A 16,069-nucleotide genomic window follows, 5' to 3' on the forward strand; every position below is an offset into this window, starting at 1 on the left:
GTAAGCGCATTTTCCTCCTTCGCCGTAATGGCTCTCCCAATGTTGCCTATAACATAGGCGGCGTTGTTATCTGCGTCCGCCCTGATGTCGAGTACTTTGACGTCAAATTCCCTGACTCAGTTCAAGGGTGGCGCAAAAAATGGCTGTATATCCACGAGGAAAGTCACGACTCGGCGGAACACAACATTCCCCCTTTCGATGGCAATGAAAAAAATCTGTCGCCGTCGGTCCTGGGATGCAGAGGCTAGCGACGAAGAAAAAGCGGCGACAGAGGCACTGATGACACGCATCCACGAGCTTCAAAATACCCACGGACAAGAATTGTCGGGTATCCAAATCACGGCATATTTCCTTAGGATTAGGGTGCAGCCTTTGCAAGCTCGCAAAAACCCCCTTTGGATGTATGCTGGCGACAAGGATGTGGATCGCCTGTCGATAGATTTACCGGTCAAGGACTTAGAAAAACTTGTCCGAAAAATCGCGTCGCTTAGCAAGAAAGACACCGTCCCGTCATCTTGCCGTGTGACACCATATAGCGCCACCAACGCGCTCCCGCAGGTAATATATTTTTATCGTCTTCTTGTTCGTTCACTCTCTTCTTCTCTCCTTTTTTTACTGCTATTTCTTCGACTGCTGTTATTGATACAAATTCCTGTTGACACTTTTTCTATCTTCTCCAGAACCACAAAACTGCGTCGCCTCTTCCTCCCCTTCCCGAAGGTGGAGAGGTCGAAGATCGCGCAATCATTACTGAAGACACCCAGGTTCCTCATCATCCTGAGAGCGAAGTCGTGGTTTCTCACAAACCCGCAGCTTCCTCTGAAAAGGAAATTGAATCCGAGGCTACCGCATCGACACACTCCCTCCCCTCCGCTGTTTCTCCAAAGAACAAGAGAAAAAAGGATGAAGTCGCCGATTCTGGTACCTCCAAAGCTGGCGCATCTCCTGCCGAAGAAGTTGTTCTTACTGAGGAAAGGACAACTTTCAACCCGTACGAAGATGCCCTTGTCAGCTCGTCAGTTCTTGCTGCTCTTTGTTGTTTGCTCTCGATATTTTGTCTATGTTGTTTCTTATATTGTCGCCTTTTTATTATAGTGGTGACGAGGATGAAACTCCACCTATTGACGCGACTGCTCGAACGAATATGTCGCGTACTTTAGTTGTCTCTGAAGCTCAACCTGATGGGGATGAAACCTCGCCTCCTCAGCAAGACATCGAGCATCCAACTCCAGTTGCCAGCCCCCGTGCCCCTTCACCAAAGAGGGCTAGGGTCGAGCCTGCCAAGGAGCCTACCTTGTTAATTGGTAGTTCCACGACTCCTTCAATGGATGATGTAAGCTATTCACTTCTTATTTTATGTTCCGAATTTTTCAATGCTCTCGACTCTCCTCTGTTCTTTGCTTCTCCTTTGCTTGTTGCTGTCAAACTTTTCGCTTCCTATATTGATTTTTCTTTCTCTATTTTTCTTTGCAGCCCTTGATGAAGGAGTTTATCCGTCTCGGTACCCAATTCGTCGGGTACCGTGACCATGCTAAAAAGCTTGAAGGTACTATTTTTGTTGCTTCTTCTGGTAAATTGATACGTCTCCAACGTATCTATAATTTCTGATGTTCCATGCTTGTTTTATGACAATACCTACATGTTTTGCTCACACTTTATAATGTTTTTATGCGTTTTCCGGAACTAACCTATTAACAAGATGTCGAAGTGCCAGTTCCTGTTTTCTGCTGTTTTTGGTTCCAGAAAGGCTGTTCGGGCAATATTCTCGGAATTCGACGAAACGAAGACCAAACATCATAATTCACCGAGACGGACCAGGACACCGAAGGGGATACGGAGAGGAGGCCCAGGGCCCCCACACCATAGGGCCGCGCGGGCAGGCCCCTGGCCGCGCTGGCCTATGGGGAGGGCGCCCTGGTGCCCCTCCTGCGCCGCCTCTTTGCCTATAAGAGCCCTTTCGACCTAAAAACGCGATAAGAATTGATGAAACTCCAGGAAGACTCCAGGGGCGCCACCGCCATCGCGAAAATCCAATTCGGGGGACACAATCTCTGTTCCGGCAGCCTGCCGGGACGGGAAAGTGCCCCCGGAAGCCATCTCCATCGATGCCACCGCCTCCATCATGCTCCGTGAGTAGTTCCCCCATGGACTATGGGTTCTAGCTGTAGCTAGTTGGTACTCTCTATCCCATGTACTTCAATACAATGATCTCATGAGCTGCCTTACATGATTGAGATTCATCTGATGTAATCGGTGTTGTGTTTGTTGGGATCCGATGGATGATACATTATGATTAGTCTATCTATAAAGTTTGTGAAGTTATTGTTACTGCAATCTTGTTATGCTTAATGCTTGTCATTAGGGCCCGAGTGGCATGATCTTAGATTTAAGCTCTATAATTATTGCTTAGATTGTATCTATAAGTTGTTTGCACATATTGTTGTCCGGAACCCGAGGCCCCAAAGTGACAGAAATTGGGACAACCGGAGGGGAAGGCTGTGATATGAGGATCACATGTTTTCACCAAGTGTTAATGCTTTGCTCCGGTGCTCTATTAAAAGGAGTACCTTAATAGCCAGTAGATTCCCTTGAGGCCCGGCTGCCACCGGCTGGTAGGACAAAAGATGTCATGCAAGTTTCTCATTGCGAGCACGTATGACTATATATGGAAAACATGCCTACATGATTAATAATCTTGATGTTCTACCTTAATGCTATTTCAATCCTATCAATTGCCTAACTGTAATTTGTTCACCCAACACTTGTCACTTGTTATTGGAGAGTTACCACTAGTGTAGATAGCTGGGAACCCCGGTCCATCTCTCATCATAATATACTCGTTCTATATGTCATTGGAAGTAGTATCAACTATTTTCTGGTGCCATCGCCTCTGTGTTATTGCTACTGCTACTGTGTTACTGTTACTATTGCTCTCATATTGCTGCTGCTTTCACATCACCACTGTTACTAGTGCTTTTCCAGGTGCAGCTGAATTGACAACTCAGTTGTTAAGGCTTATAAGTATTCTTTACCTCCCCTTGTGTCGAATCAATAAATTGGGTTTTACTTCCCGCGAAGACTGTTGCGATCACCTATACTTGTGGGTTATCAAGACTATTTTCTGGCGCCGTTGCCGGGGAGGCATAGCTCTACTCATAAGTTCACCTGGGAGTACACTCTACCTCTCTCTGTTTTTATTTTATTTTATTTCTTTTTTGCTTAGTTTACTTTTGTCTAGTTTATTTGTGCTTAGTTTATTTCTGTCTAGTATTATTTTTCTTAGTTTACTTTTCTCTAGTTTCTTTTTGTCTTGTTTTATTTTTCTCATATTCCCAAAAATCCATAAAATTTTGAAAAACCGAAAAATTAAAAACTGTTGTTATGGGAGAACCCACAACCTATTTGGAGCTTATTGAAATATATAATAATTATAGATAATCAAGAACGGGTAAAGTCATGAGTGCTGTGATAGAAAAATTGAATACAATTGCTAAAATCTTGCTTAAACGCCATGATATAAACTGTTGCTCTCAACAGGATACTAAACATCTTAAATTCCAATGTGGCTTTAGTGAAGAAGTTTTAATTAAGAACTATAATTGGAATAACTATATTCATCTTGGGTTCGAAGAGGTAGAACAATTTGTCATATTTGTGGGAGCCTCTGAGATCGAATCCTTCATGGTTAAAAATTATGAAACTTGTGCTGTTTGTAAGGACCTTAAAGATTATGTCTCTTCTATCCTTAATTTTTGCATAGAAAGTTACAATGATAATCCTTATATCATTGATTATAAAGAGAGACTCATTAATGCACAAGAATGCACTCACAATTTGCAGGAACCTGTCGAAGAAGAAATTGATGAACCTGAAAACTCACTGGATGAAAAAGAAGAGGAGAGTAATGAACAAAAGGAGGAAGAATGGATTAGCTACCCATGCCAACCTTCTAATGAGAGTAACTCTTTATCTCTTACACTATTTGATTGTCCTCCATGCTTACCAAAGGAGGTTGAATGTTATGTTCCTGTGGATTCTCTTGAAATATTACTTACGAGTAAAACTTGTGAGAATAATTATGCTATTGTTATTTATGATAATCCATGCTATTTTGATAAATCTTATGATAATGCTTTGTTTGTTCTTGATGTCGAAATGCATGGTACTAAAGAATTTTGCTTAGCAAATGTTTATGATAAAGCTCTAGATGATGGTCCTATGTTACTTGATAATATTAATTGTACTACTAATGAAAATGGGATTGGAGAGGTCTTGACTTTATCTAGGAGTCCCATATCTCTTGAGATTGATCAATCATCTTGTTATATTATTGATAAAAGTGGGTTTGAAAGTTTCAATCCCACTATTTTTGAGCTTGATAAAAATTATGTGCTTATGGATCATGAAAAGCATGCTTTATGTGATAGTTATATTGTTGAGTTTATTCATGAAGCTACTGAAAATGATTATGAGAGAGGAAAATATGGTTGTAGAAATTTGCATGGTACTAAAACACCTCCCTATATGCTGAAACTTTTGAAGTTACTCTTGTTTTATCTTCTTATGCTTGTCACTATGTTCTTCATAAATTTATTTGTGTACAAGATTCCTATGCATAGGAAGTGGGTTAGACTTAAATGTGTTTTGAATTTGCTTTTTGATGCTCTATTTTGCTTCAACTCTTATTTCTTGCGAGTGCATCATTAAAATTGCTGAGCCCATCTTAATGGCTATAAAGAAAGCACTTCTTGGGAGATAACACATGTTTTTATTTTGCTACTGTTTTGTTGTGTCTTGAAAGTTTTTACTACTGTAGCAACATCTTCTTATCTTTATTTTATTACAATGTTGTGCCAAGTAAAGTCTCTAATAGAAGGTTGATACTAGATTTGGATTTCTGCGCAGAAACAGATTTCTATCTGTCACGAATTTGGGCAGGGTTCTCTGTAGGTAACTCAGAAAAATCTGCCAATTTACGTGCGTGTTCATCAGATATGTACGCAACTTTCATTAGTTTTGAGTTTTCTGATTTGAGCAACGGAAGTACCTCTTAAAAATTTGTCTTTACTGGCTGTTCTGTTTTGGCAGATTCTGTCTCTGTTTTTTTTTTGCATTGTCTCTTGTGGACTTTAAGCAAGGCTTTCTAGACGTGGAGAGCTGTAGCTAATGTTTTATTGAGTTCTTGCAATGTGTCACTACAGGACTAAAGTGGATTAAAGTTTTTTGAGTACTAACCCCTCTAATGAAATTTATGAGAAGTTTGGTGTGAAGGAAGTTTTCAAGGGTCAAGAGAGGAGGATGATATATGATCAAGAAGAGTGAAAAGTCTAAGCTTGGGGATGCCCCCGTGGTTCATCCCTGCTCTTTCAAGAAGACTCAAGCGTCTAAGCTTGGGTATGCCCAAGGCATCCCCTTCTTCATCAACAACTTATCAGGTCACTTCTATTGAAACTATATTTTTATTCGGTCACATCTTATGTGCTTTACTTGGAGCGTCTGTGTGTTTTTTTGTTTTTGTTTGTGTTTGAATAAATTTGGATCCTAGCAATCCTTGTTTGGGAGAGAGACACGCTCCGCTTTTTCATATGAACACTAGTGTTCTTCGCTCTTATTTTTAATGTTCAATGGCAAAAGTTGGAAGCTGTTGCATTTATTGTTATTTGGTTGGAAACAGAAAATGCCTCATATTGTCTTGAATAATTTGATACTTGGCAATTGTTTTGAGCTCTCAAGTAGATCAAGTTTAAGCTCTTGCATCATGTAGTTTGAACCTATTAGTGGATAACTACCGTAGAGCTTGTTGAAATTGGTTTGCATGATTGGTCTCTCTAAGGTCTAGATATTTTCTGGTAAAAGTGTTTGAGCAACAAGGAAGACAATGTAGAGTATTATAATGCTTGCAATATGTTCTTATGTGAGTTTTGTTGTACCGGTTCATACTTGTGTTTGCTTCAAACAACCTTGCTATCCAAAGCCTTGTACTGAGAGGAAATGCTTCTCGTGCATCCAAAACCTTGAGCCAAAACTATGCCATTTGTGTCCACCATACCTACCTACTATGTGGTATTTCCTGCCATTCCAAGTAAATACTTCATGTGCTACCTTTAAACCTTCAAAATGCTTCTCAATTTGTGTCAATGTTTTATAGCTCATGAGGAAGTATGTGGTGTTTTATCTTTCAATCTTGTTGGGCAGCTTTCACCAATGGACTAGTGGCTTCATCCGCTTATCCTATAATTTTGCAAAAAGAGCTGGCAACGGGGTTCCCAGCCCCAATTAATCACAAATAGACACTCCTCCATGGCATGTGAAATGTTGGAAGGCACCCGAGGATTTGGTTAGCCATGGCTTGAGAAAGCAAAGGTGGGGAGGAGTGTCATCTAAATAAAACTAAAATAAATAGACACTCCTTCATGGTATGTGATTGTTGGAAGGCACCCGAGGATTCGGTTAGCCATGGCTTGTGAAAGCAAAGGTTAGAAGGAGTGTCACCCAAAAATAAAAATAAACTACATCATGGGAGCCGCTCTTTGAAGGTCTGTCTGGCAAGGGGGTTAGAGTGCCCACTACCATTCGTTGACAACAACAAACACCTCTCAAAACTTTACTTTTATGCTCTCTATATGATTTCAAAACTTGAAAAGCTCTAGCACATGATTTAATCCCTGCTTCCCTCTGCGAAGGGCCTTTCTTTTACTTTATGTTGAGTCAGTTTACCTACTTCCTTCCATCTTAGAAGCAAACACTTGTGTCAACTGTGCATTGATTCTTACATACTTGCTTATTTGCACTTATTATATTACTTTGTGTTGACAATTATCCATGAGATATGCATGTTGATAGTTGAAAGCAACTGCTGAAACTTGTATCTTACTTTGTGTTGCTTCGATGCCTTTACTTTGAATTTATTGCTTTATGAGTTAACTCTTATGCAAGACTTTTGATGCTTGTCTTGAAAGTACTATTCATGAAGAGTTTTGCTATATGTTATCTATTTGTTAGCAAATATAGATCATTTCCTTGAGTCACTGCATTCATCTCATATGCTTTACAATAGTATGATCAAGATTATGTAAGTACCATGTCACTACAGAAATTATTCTTTTTATCGTTTACCTACTCGAGGGCGAGTAGGAACTAAGCTTGGGGATGCTGATAGGTCTCCAACGTATCTATAATTTCTGATGTTCCATGCTTGTTTTATGACAATACCTACATGTTTTGCTCACACTTTATAATGTTTTTATGCGTTTTCCGGAACTAACCTATTAACAAGATGCCGAAGTGCCAGTTCATGTTTCCTGCTGTTTTTGGTTCCAGAAAGGCTGTTCGGGCAATATTCTCGAAATTCGACAAAACGAAGACCAAACATCATAATTCACCGAGACGGACCAGGACACCAAAGGGGAGACGGAGAGGAGGCCCAGGGCCCCCACACCATAGGGCTGCGTGGGCAGGCCCCTGGCCGCGCCGGCCTATGGGGAGGGCGCCCTGGTGCCCCTCCTGCACCGCCTCTTTGCCTATAAGAGCCCTTTCGACCTAAAAACGCGATACGAATTGATGAAACTCCAGAAAGACTCCAGGGGCACCGCCGCCATCGCGAAACTCCAATTCGGGGGACAAAATCTCTGTTCCGGCACCCTGACGGGACGGGGAAGTGCCCCCGGAAGCCATCTCCATCGACGCCACCGCCTCCATCATGCTCCGTGAGTAGTTCCCCCATGGACTACGGGTTCTAGCTGTAGCTAGTTGGTACTCTCTATCCCATGTACTTCAATACAATGATCTCATGAGCTGCCTTACATGATTGAGATTCATCTGATGTAATCGGTGTTGTGTTTGTTGGGATCCGATGGATGATACATTATGATTAGTCTATCTATAAAGTTTGTGAAGTTATTGTTGCTGCAATCTTGTTATGCTTAATGCTTGTCATTAGGGCCCGAGTGGCATGATCTTAGATTTAACCTCTATAATTATTGCTTAGATTGTATCTACAAGTTGTTTGCACATATTGCTGTCCTAAACCCGAGGCCCCAAAGTGACAGAAATTGGGACAACCGGAGGGGAAGGCTGTGATATGAGGATCACATGTTTTCACCAAGTGTTAATGCTTTGCTCCGGTGCTCTATTAAAAGGAGTACCTTAATAGCCAGTAGATTCCCTTGATGCCCGGCTGCCACCGGCTGGTAGGACAAAAGATGTCATGCAAGTTTCTCATTGCGAGCACGTATGACTATATATGGAAAATATGCCTACATGATTAATAATCTTGATGTTCTATCTTAATGCTATTTCAATCCTATCAACTGCCCAACTGTAATTTGTTCACCCAACACTTGTCACTTGTTATTGGAGAGTTACCACTAGTGTAGATAGCTGGGAACCCCGGTCCATCTCTCATCATAATATACTCGTTCTATATGTCATTGGAAGTAGTATCAACTATTTTTTGGTGCCATCGCCTCTGTGTTATTGCTACTGCTGCTGTGTTACTGTTACTATTGCTCTCATATTACTGCTGCTTTCACATCACCACTGTTACTAGTGCTTTTCCAGGTGCAGCTGAATTGACAACTCAGTTGTTAAGGCTTATAAGTATTCTTTACCTCCCCTTGTGTCGAATCAATAAATTGGATTTTACTTCCCGCGAAGACTGTTGCGATCCCCTATACTTGTGGGTTATCATAAATGACCTTACCATCATTTTCCATGACATTTCAAACTTTCGATTGTTTTACCAGCCAATCTTGCGGAAGCCAACAAACGCACTGATGCTCTTGCTCTTAAATTGGAGCAAAGCGAAAAAGCTTGCAAGAAAGCTGAATCAGATGCTGCCGCCGTCGAAGATCTTCAAAAAAGACTTCAAGACGCGGAAACTTCTTTAAACGAAAACATTGCTCAAAAGTCTGCTCGTGAAGATGAAATCCTTGCTCGCTTGGAGTCGCAGAGTCGACGTTTTGTCAGTGAGTACTTCAAACCATTGTTATTTCTTCGGGTGATCATATTTTTCCTGACGCACTTTTTGACGAGCTTCCTTTTGCTTGTTTTAGGGAAAACACATCAGGATTTTGACTTGGAAAGTCCTGAAGGCGATCGCCTTCTTGACGCGCTCTCCCTCCTTGAGATTCATGGAGACAAGGCACGCGAAGGCCTTGCTGGCGCTAAAGCAGGTCTGTTGAAGCTTTTCCCCTACTTCTTCGCAAAGAAAAAAGAGCCCGAGACTTTTACTGCTCTCGCCAAGTGCTTCAATTCTAAAGAAGATCTTGGGCTCAATCTGCGACAAGAAGGCCTGAAGATTGGTGTCGAAGGCACCATTGCTTTGGTTGCTGACAGCCAACAAGATATCGACTGGGCTAAAGTTGGTGATGTAAAGGAGATGGAGACGAAGAAGTGTCAGTCTTTGATTAAGGCTGTGATGTCCCACAAGTATAGGGGATCGTGTGTATCCTTTTCGATAAGTAAGAGTGTCGAACCCAACGAGGAGCTAAAGGTAGGATAAACATTCTCTCAAGTTCTATCAACCACTGATACAACTCTACGCACACCAAGCGTTTGCAATATCTAGGAAATAAAACTAGAGCGATAACGGGTATGAGAGGTGACTTTGCAGAACAATAAAATACACGGAATAAATGTTAGTGCTGCAGCAATAAAACAAACTAAACTAACAGTCCGATGAGTGTGGAAAGGCGGTGGTAATAGTGGTGGCTTTGTCCAAGATCAATTAGTGAAGATCTTGGGTTCAATATCTTCGATGCAGCTTTCTATGTAGGAGAGGCTAAATATACATGCTCTCCCTCCGGGATTACAAGTACTATATGATTGGCTTGCTAGCAAACATCCGTAAATACTAGCAAGAATTAAGGTTTCCCCAACCATAGCCTTAAGTAAATGGTCCTCTTACTCCCATACATGCAACTATCCGGTTCGCGTCCTTAGGTTTCTGTCACTCCGACAGAACTTCCCCCTTCTAGTATACAAGTACTACCAACCCTATGGTGCTTGATCCATGCGCACACAAATATAATGGGCACCAAGGATGGTAACATATCAACATACAACTCTAATGAACCAAAGAGAAACAACCAATCAATCAAAGAACAAATAAACTATGGCAACATGACATAGATCATAGGATTATAACTTATAGCATCAAACACCATGTTTACATAGGGCGGTACAGAGGTTTGTGAGAGGATGGACCACTGAATACAATGAGGAGTTGGTGATGGAGATGACGGTGAAGACGTTGGAGGGCTCAGCGAGGAGCGCCGGGAGGCGGAGGCGTGGGCGGCGCCGACGGCGGCGCGGGGGACTCCTTCCCCGCCGCCGGCATCATGGGGGAGCGCCGCCCCTTAGCCTTCTTCTTCCTTGAGTTGGTGCTGGTGTAGATGAGTGTTTCCCCCTTCTTGGCTGCTTCCAAGGAGGAGGATTTTCGTGACAATGCTTAGGGTCCTCCAAAAATAGGGTTTCCCATCAATATATAGTGTTGGAGATGCAATCTAGGCCGTGGGATGGATGCCCCTTTGATCCAAGGGCTCTTGGGCACCTCTAGAACCTTCCTAGGACTCCTCTCTATCCTTCATGAGCCTCACAACTCGTGGCTGGGCCGAAATATCCAGGTATGGAAAGAGTTAGTGTCAAATACGTCACCAACTTTCGGAATCCCGAGACTGCACGAACCTCCACAGTAATTCTGCTCTGACGGGTGCATCCGTTGTCCGTTCTGGACGAACAAGATGTCTAAATTGTTCGGCTTGAAATTCTCTACAACTTTGTAGTTTACGACTTTTCCATTGGACGTCGTTTTGATGGAGTTTCGAAGCAATCTGTGAAAAATGTTCAGCAGGGACAGATTCCGGGAAATTCCAGATTTCACCATAATGAGCTATTTCCTTCCATATTTGCCTATTTCCTGCACAACAAAGTTGAAACCAAGAACTTGTGAACTTTTGCAACTATTAATAGGTTAGTCCCTTAAAACATATAGTAATTGGTGTAAAACAAGCATGAAACATCAAAAATTATAGATACGTTTGCGACGTATCAACATCCCCAAGCTTAACTCCTGCTCGTCCTCGAGTAGGTAAGTGATAAAAAGAATAATTTTTGAGGTGACATGCACCTTCAAAGTTCAAAGGATGACTAGATACAAATAATTTAAGAACAATTAATAACACATTCATGATTCAATCAATAATAATTTTGGGACCATGCACATAGAACTAAGAATGACAACTATGCTCTCATAAGACGGTGCATATAACTTAGAAGATGAAGACTAAACATAAAAGTAAAAGAATGACCCTTCGCAGAGGGAAGCAGAGATTAAACATGTGCTAGAGGTTTTTATTTTGAAAACATAGAGATATAAAATTTTAAGAGAGGCAATTGTGTCAACGGTAGCAATAAGTAATATAGGTTATGTATAAAACTTCCTATAAGTTGCAAGCCTCATGCATCGAATACTAATAGTGCCCGCACCTTGTCCTAATTAGCTCGGATTTCCATGGATTATCATCGCATTACATATGTTTCAACCAAGTTTCACAAAGGGGTACCTCCATGCCACCTGTACAAAGGTCTAAGGAGAAAGTTCGCATTGGATTTCTCGCTCTTGATTATTCTCAACTTAGACATCCATACCGGGACATCATGGACAACAGACAAATGGACTCCTCTTTAAGCTTAAAGCTTTTGGCAACATAAATTTCTCATAAGAGATTTTTGAGGTTTTAATGTCCATGCTGAAACTTCCACCATGTAAACATGGCTTTGGTTAGCGGCCCAATGTTCTTCTCTAACAATATGCATACTCTAACCTTTTATCATGATTATCTCCTTTACTTCAGACAAGACAGACATGCATAGTAACTGATACGCGTACAGCACGCGTCCGTTGGGAACCCCAAGAGGAAGGTGTGATGCGTACAGCGGCAAGTTTTCCCTCAGTAAGAAACCAAGGTTTATCGAACCAGTAGGAGCCAAGAAGCACGTTGAAGGTTGATGGCGGCGAGATGTAGTGTGGCGCAACACCAGGGATTCCGGCGCCAACGTGGAACCTGCACAACACAACCAAAGTACTTTGCCCCAACGAAACAGTGAGGTTGTCAATCTCATCGGCTTGCTGTAACAAAGGATTAGATGTATAGTGTGGATGATGATTGTTTGCAGAGAACAGTAGAACAAGTATTGCAGTAGATTGTATTCGATGTTAAAGAATGGACCGGGGTCCACAGTTCACTAGAGGTGTCTCTCCCATAAGATAAATAGCATGTTGGGTGAACAAATTACAGTTGGGCAATTGACAAATAGAGAGGGCATGACCATGCACATACATGATATGATGAGTATTGTGAGATTTAATTGGGCATTATGACAAAGTACATAGACCGCTATCCAGCATGCATCTATGCCTAAAAAGTCCACCTTCAGGTTATCATCCGAAGCCCTTCCAGTATTAAGTTGAAAACAACAGACAATTGCATTAAGTATGGTGCGTAATGTAATCAATAACTACATCCTCGGACATAGCATCAATGTTTTATCCCTAGTGGCAACAGCACATCCACAACCTTAGAACTTTCTCATCCTTGTCCCAGATTTAATGGAGGCATGAACCCACTATCGAGCATAAATACTCCCTCTTGGAGTTAAGAGTAAAAACTTGGCCAGAGCCTCTACTAATAACGGAGAGCATGCAAGATCATAAACAACACATAGGTAATAGATTGATAATCAATATAGCATAGTATTCTCTATCCATCGGATCCCAACAAACACAACATATAGCATTACAGATAGATGATCTTGATCATGTTAGGCAGCTCACAAGACCCGACAATGAAGCATAATGAAGAGAAGACGACCATCTAGCTACTGCTATGGACCCATAGTCCAGGGGTGAACTACTCACTCATCACTCCGGAGGCGACCATGGCAGTGAAGAGTCCTCCGGGAGATGATTCCCCTCTCCGGCAGGGTGCCGGAGGCGATCTCCTGAATCCTCCGAGATGGGATTGGCGGCGGCGGCGTCTCTGGAAGGTTTTCCGTATCGTGGCTCTCGGTACTGGGGGTTTCGCAACGAAGGCTATAAGTAGGCGGAGGAGATAGGTCAGGGGGCCTGACAGGGGGCCCACACACTAGGCCGGCGCGGCCAGGGCTTGGGCCGCGCCGCCCTAGCGTCTGGCCACCTCGTGGCCCCACTTCGTATCATCTTCGGTCTTCTGGAAGCTTCGTGTGAAAATAGGCCCTTGGGCGTTGATTTCGTCCAATTCCGAGAATATTTTCTTACTAGGATTTCCGAAACCAAAAACAGCAGAAAATAGCAACTGGCTCTTCGGCATCTCGTTAATAGGTTAGTGCCGGAAAATGCATAAATATGACATAAAGTATGCATAAAACATGTAGATATCATCAATAATGTGGCATGGAACATAAGAAATTATCGATACGTCGGAGACGTATCAGTAACTCACATGATATTTATCAAAAATATGATGATGGTGTCCCCATGTCAGCATGGTTGCCACACAATAAGCAGCTTATAAGAACTAAGATACATAAGTGACATATTCCTCACCACAATATTTTTTTAGGCTACTTTCTCATGAGCTATGTATTGCAAAAACAAGGAATTATTTTGAAGGTTTTAAAGGTAGCACATGTAAATTTACTTGGAGTGGCGGTGAAATACCACATATAGGTAGGTATGGTGGACACTTTTGGCATATTTTGGTTTTTGGTGGTTGGATGCACGAGTAGAGATCATACTCAGTACAGAATGAAGGCTAGCAAAAAGAAAGATAGCGACCAACTAAGAGAGCAATAATGGTCATAATCATGCATAGCGACAAAACTTATTAATTAAAGCATATGGTGATATTAAAAGTCTAAACTAAATGATCAATTCAACCCAATTGAAACATCAGAGGAGATCTTCCATTTGCATCACTATTAATATGAAACCTTTTTACTCGTATCCAACACCAATCAACTTCTTTTAAACAACTCTCATTTATAATATTCATTAAAGATCAGAGAGCTAATCATATATAACTGAAGCATACTAACAAGCTCTGAACAAAATATGAGTGAAAAACCAGAGCTAAACACAGTACTAGCAAAAATAAAATGCTCGTTGAACAATAAGAGTGAAAACTAGAGCGTTCATACAATTAAAATGGAGCGTGTCTCTCTCCCAAACAAATATGGTATGATGGTGCCCACTTTATTGAAAATAAAATACACAACAGAAAATAAAGACGCTCCAAGAATAACACATAGTATATGAAGTAATAAAAATATAGTGAACAGAAACATGACCTGCTATTTTTATTGATGAAGAAGGGGATGTCTTGGGCATCCCCAAGCTTTGACGCTTGTACTTCTTGAATATACCTTGGGGTGACATGGGCATCCCCAAGCTTGAGCTTTTGTCCATTCTTCATCTCATCTCATCATCCTTCTTTCCTACACTTGAAAACTTCCTTCATACAAAACTCATCACAAATCTCATTAGCAGCGTTAGTGCAATGATAATATTAATCAAATCTACAAAGTTCAGTATGACATATGAAAAGCATTTTAATAAGTATTAGCTACTGTATCACAACTTCAATAAGGTTCTTTGATCAAGAGAACTCAAAAAGGTGGGTAAAAAGATGCAAATGCAAAACAGTGCAAGAATCTGTCAAAACAGAACAGTTCGTAAAAATTGATTTTTGAAAAATAGTTACGCTGCGTAACTTGAAAAACTCTGAACTAATTAAAGTTAGATAAATACCTGGGGAAGATGCTCGTAAATTGGCAGCTCAAACTTACGTTCTGGTGATTTTTGGCGATTTTTCTCATGACAAACCAAAAACAGTAAACAAGATTGCAAATCTCCCAAATGCCACTTTCTTACCATTAGAGGCAATTCTTGGCACAAAAAACAAAACAAACATGATAAGGAGAGGTCATTACAGTAGTAATGACTTCCAAGACTCAACAAAGCAGTAAATAACAGAAATATAAACATATTGGGTTGTCTCTCATAAAGCTCTTTCTTTATAGCCATTTAAGATGGGCATGATTATTTGATGGAGCTCTCAAACCCCCTTTTTTTTGTTGTTGTTTTCCAATTATAAGTGAAAATGACAAAGAAACAAGAACCTAATAAAACTAAATAGGATAAAACCAAAGATAATAAAAGCAACTATATACAATGCTTACATGTGGATGGGTAATATTGAGTTTGAAGGAGACAACCTCATGTTGGTTGATGAATAGGGGGATGCCTTGGGCATCCCCAAGCTTAGATATTTGCATCTTCTTGAATATTCTTGGGGTCCATCTACACATCCCCAAGCTTGAGCTCTTATCCTCTTGGTCATCTCATATCACCATATTGATTGGAACTTAAAAACTGCATCCACATAAAGCTTCACAAAACTCATTAGGCTAGTACTCATTAAATAAAATCCACAAGTGTTCAAGTATTCCTAATTTCTATAAAATCTATCAAATATTTAGCCACTGTAATACTGAGGTTTCTTATTATTTCAATCGTACGTCGAAAACGAAGGAAACTTTTGAATCCTAAGTACAATATTTAAACAAAGAGAATAGAAATCTGTCAAAACTGAACACTCTGTAAAGATGTCACTCAATGAGATAGTTACGTAGCTCAAATTGAAAAACTCATGATTAATGAAAGAAAGATCATAACCTCAGGTCTATGCACAAAAAATTTCAGATCAAAATGCCATACTGAGATTTTTCACGAATTTTTGCAGCACAGCACAGGAAATCTGTCTCAACAGAATCAGTCCGTAAAGATTTAATTATTAGATATGTCTATGTACCTCAAATCAGAAAAATCAGAACTAACGGAAGTTAGATAGCAAGCACTACTATGCACTCAAGAAATTTCAGATCAAGATCACGTTCTGGTGATTTTTATAATTTTCTACAGTGGAGCACATGAAATCTGTTTCCTAGGCAGCATAGTGACAAACTTGCATAACAAACTAGGGGTTATCTATACATTCTATTTACAGCGGGATATGTACACTATATACAC

The sequence above is a fragment of the Lolium perenne genome, chromosome 2, assembly GCF_019359855.2.
Source record: "Lolium perenne isolate Kyuss_39 chromosome 2, Kyuss_2.0, whole genome shotgun sequence".
Lineage (NCBI taxonomy): Eukaryota > Viridiplantae > Streptophyta > Magnoliopsida > Poales > Poaceae > Lolium > Lolium perenne.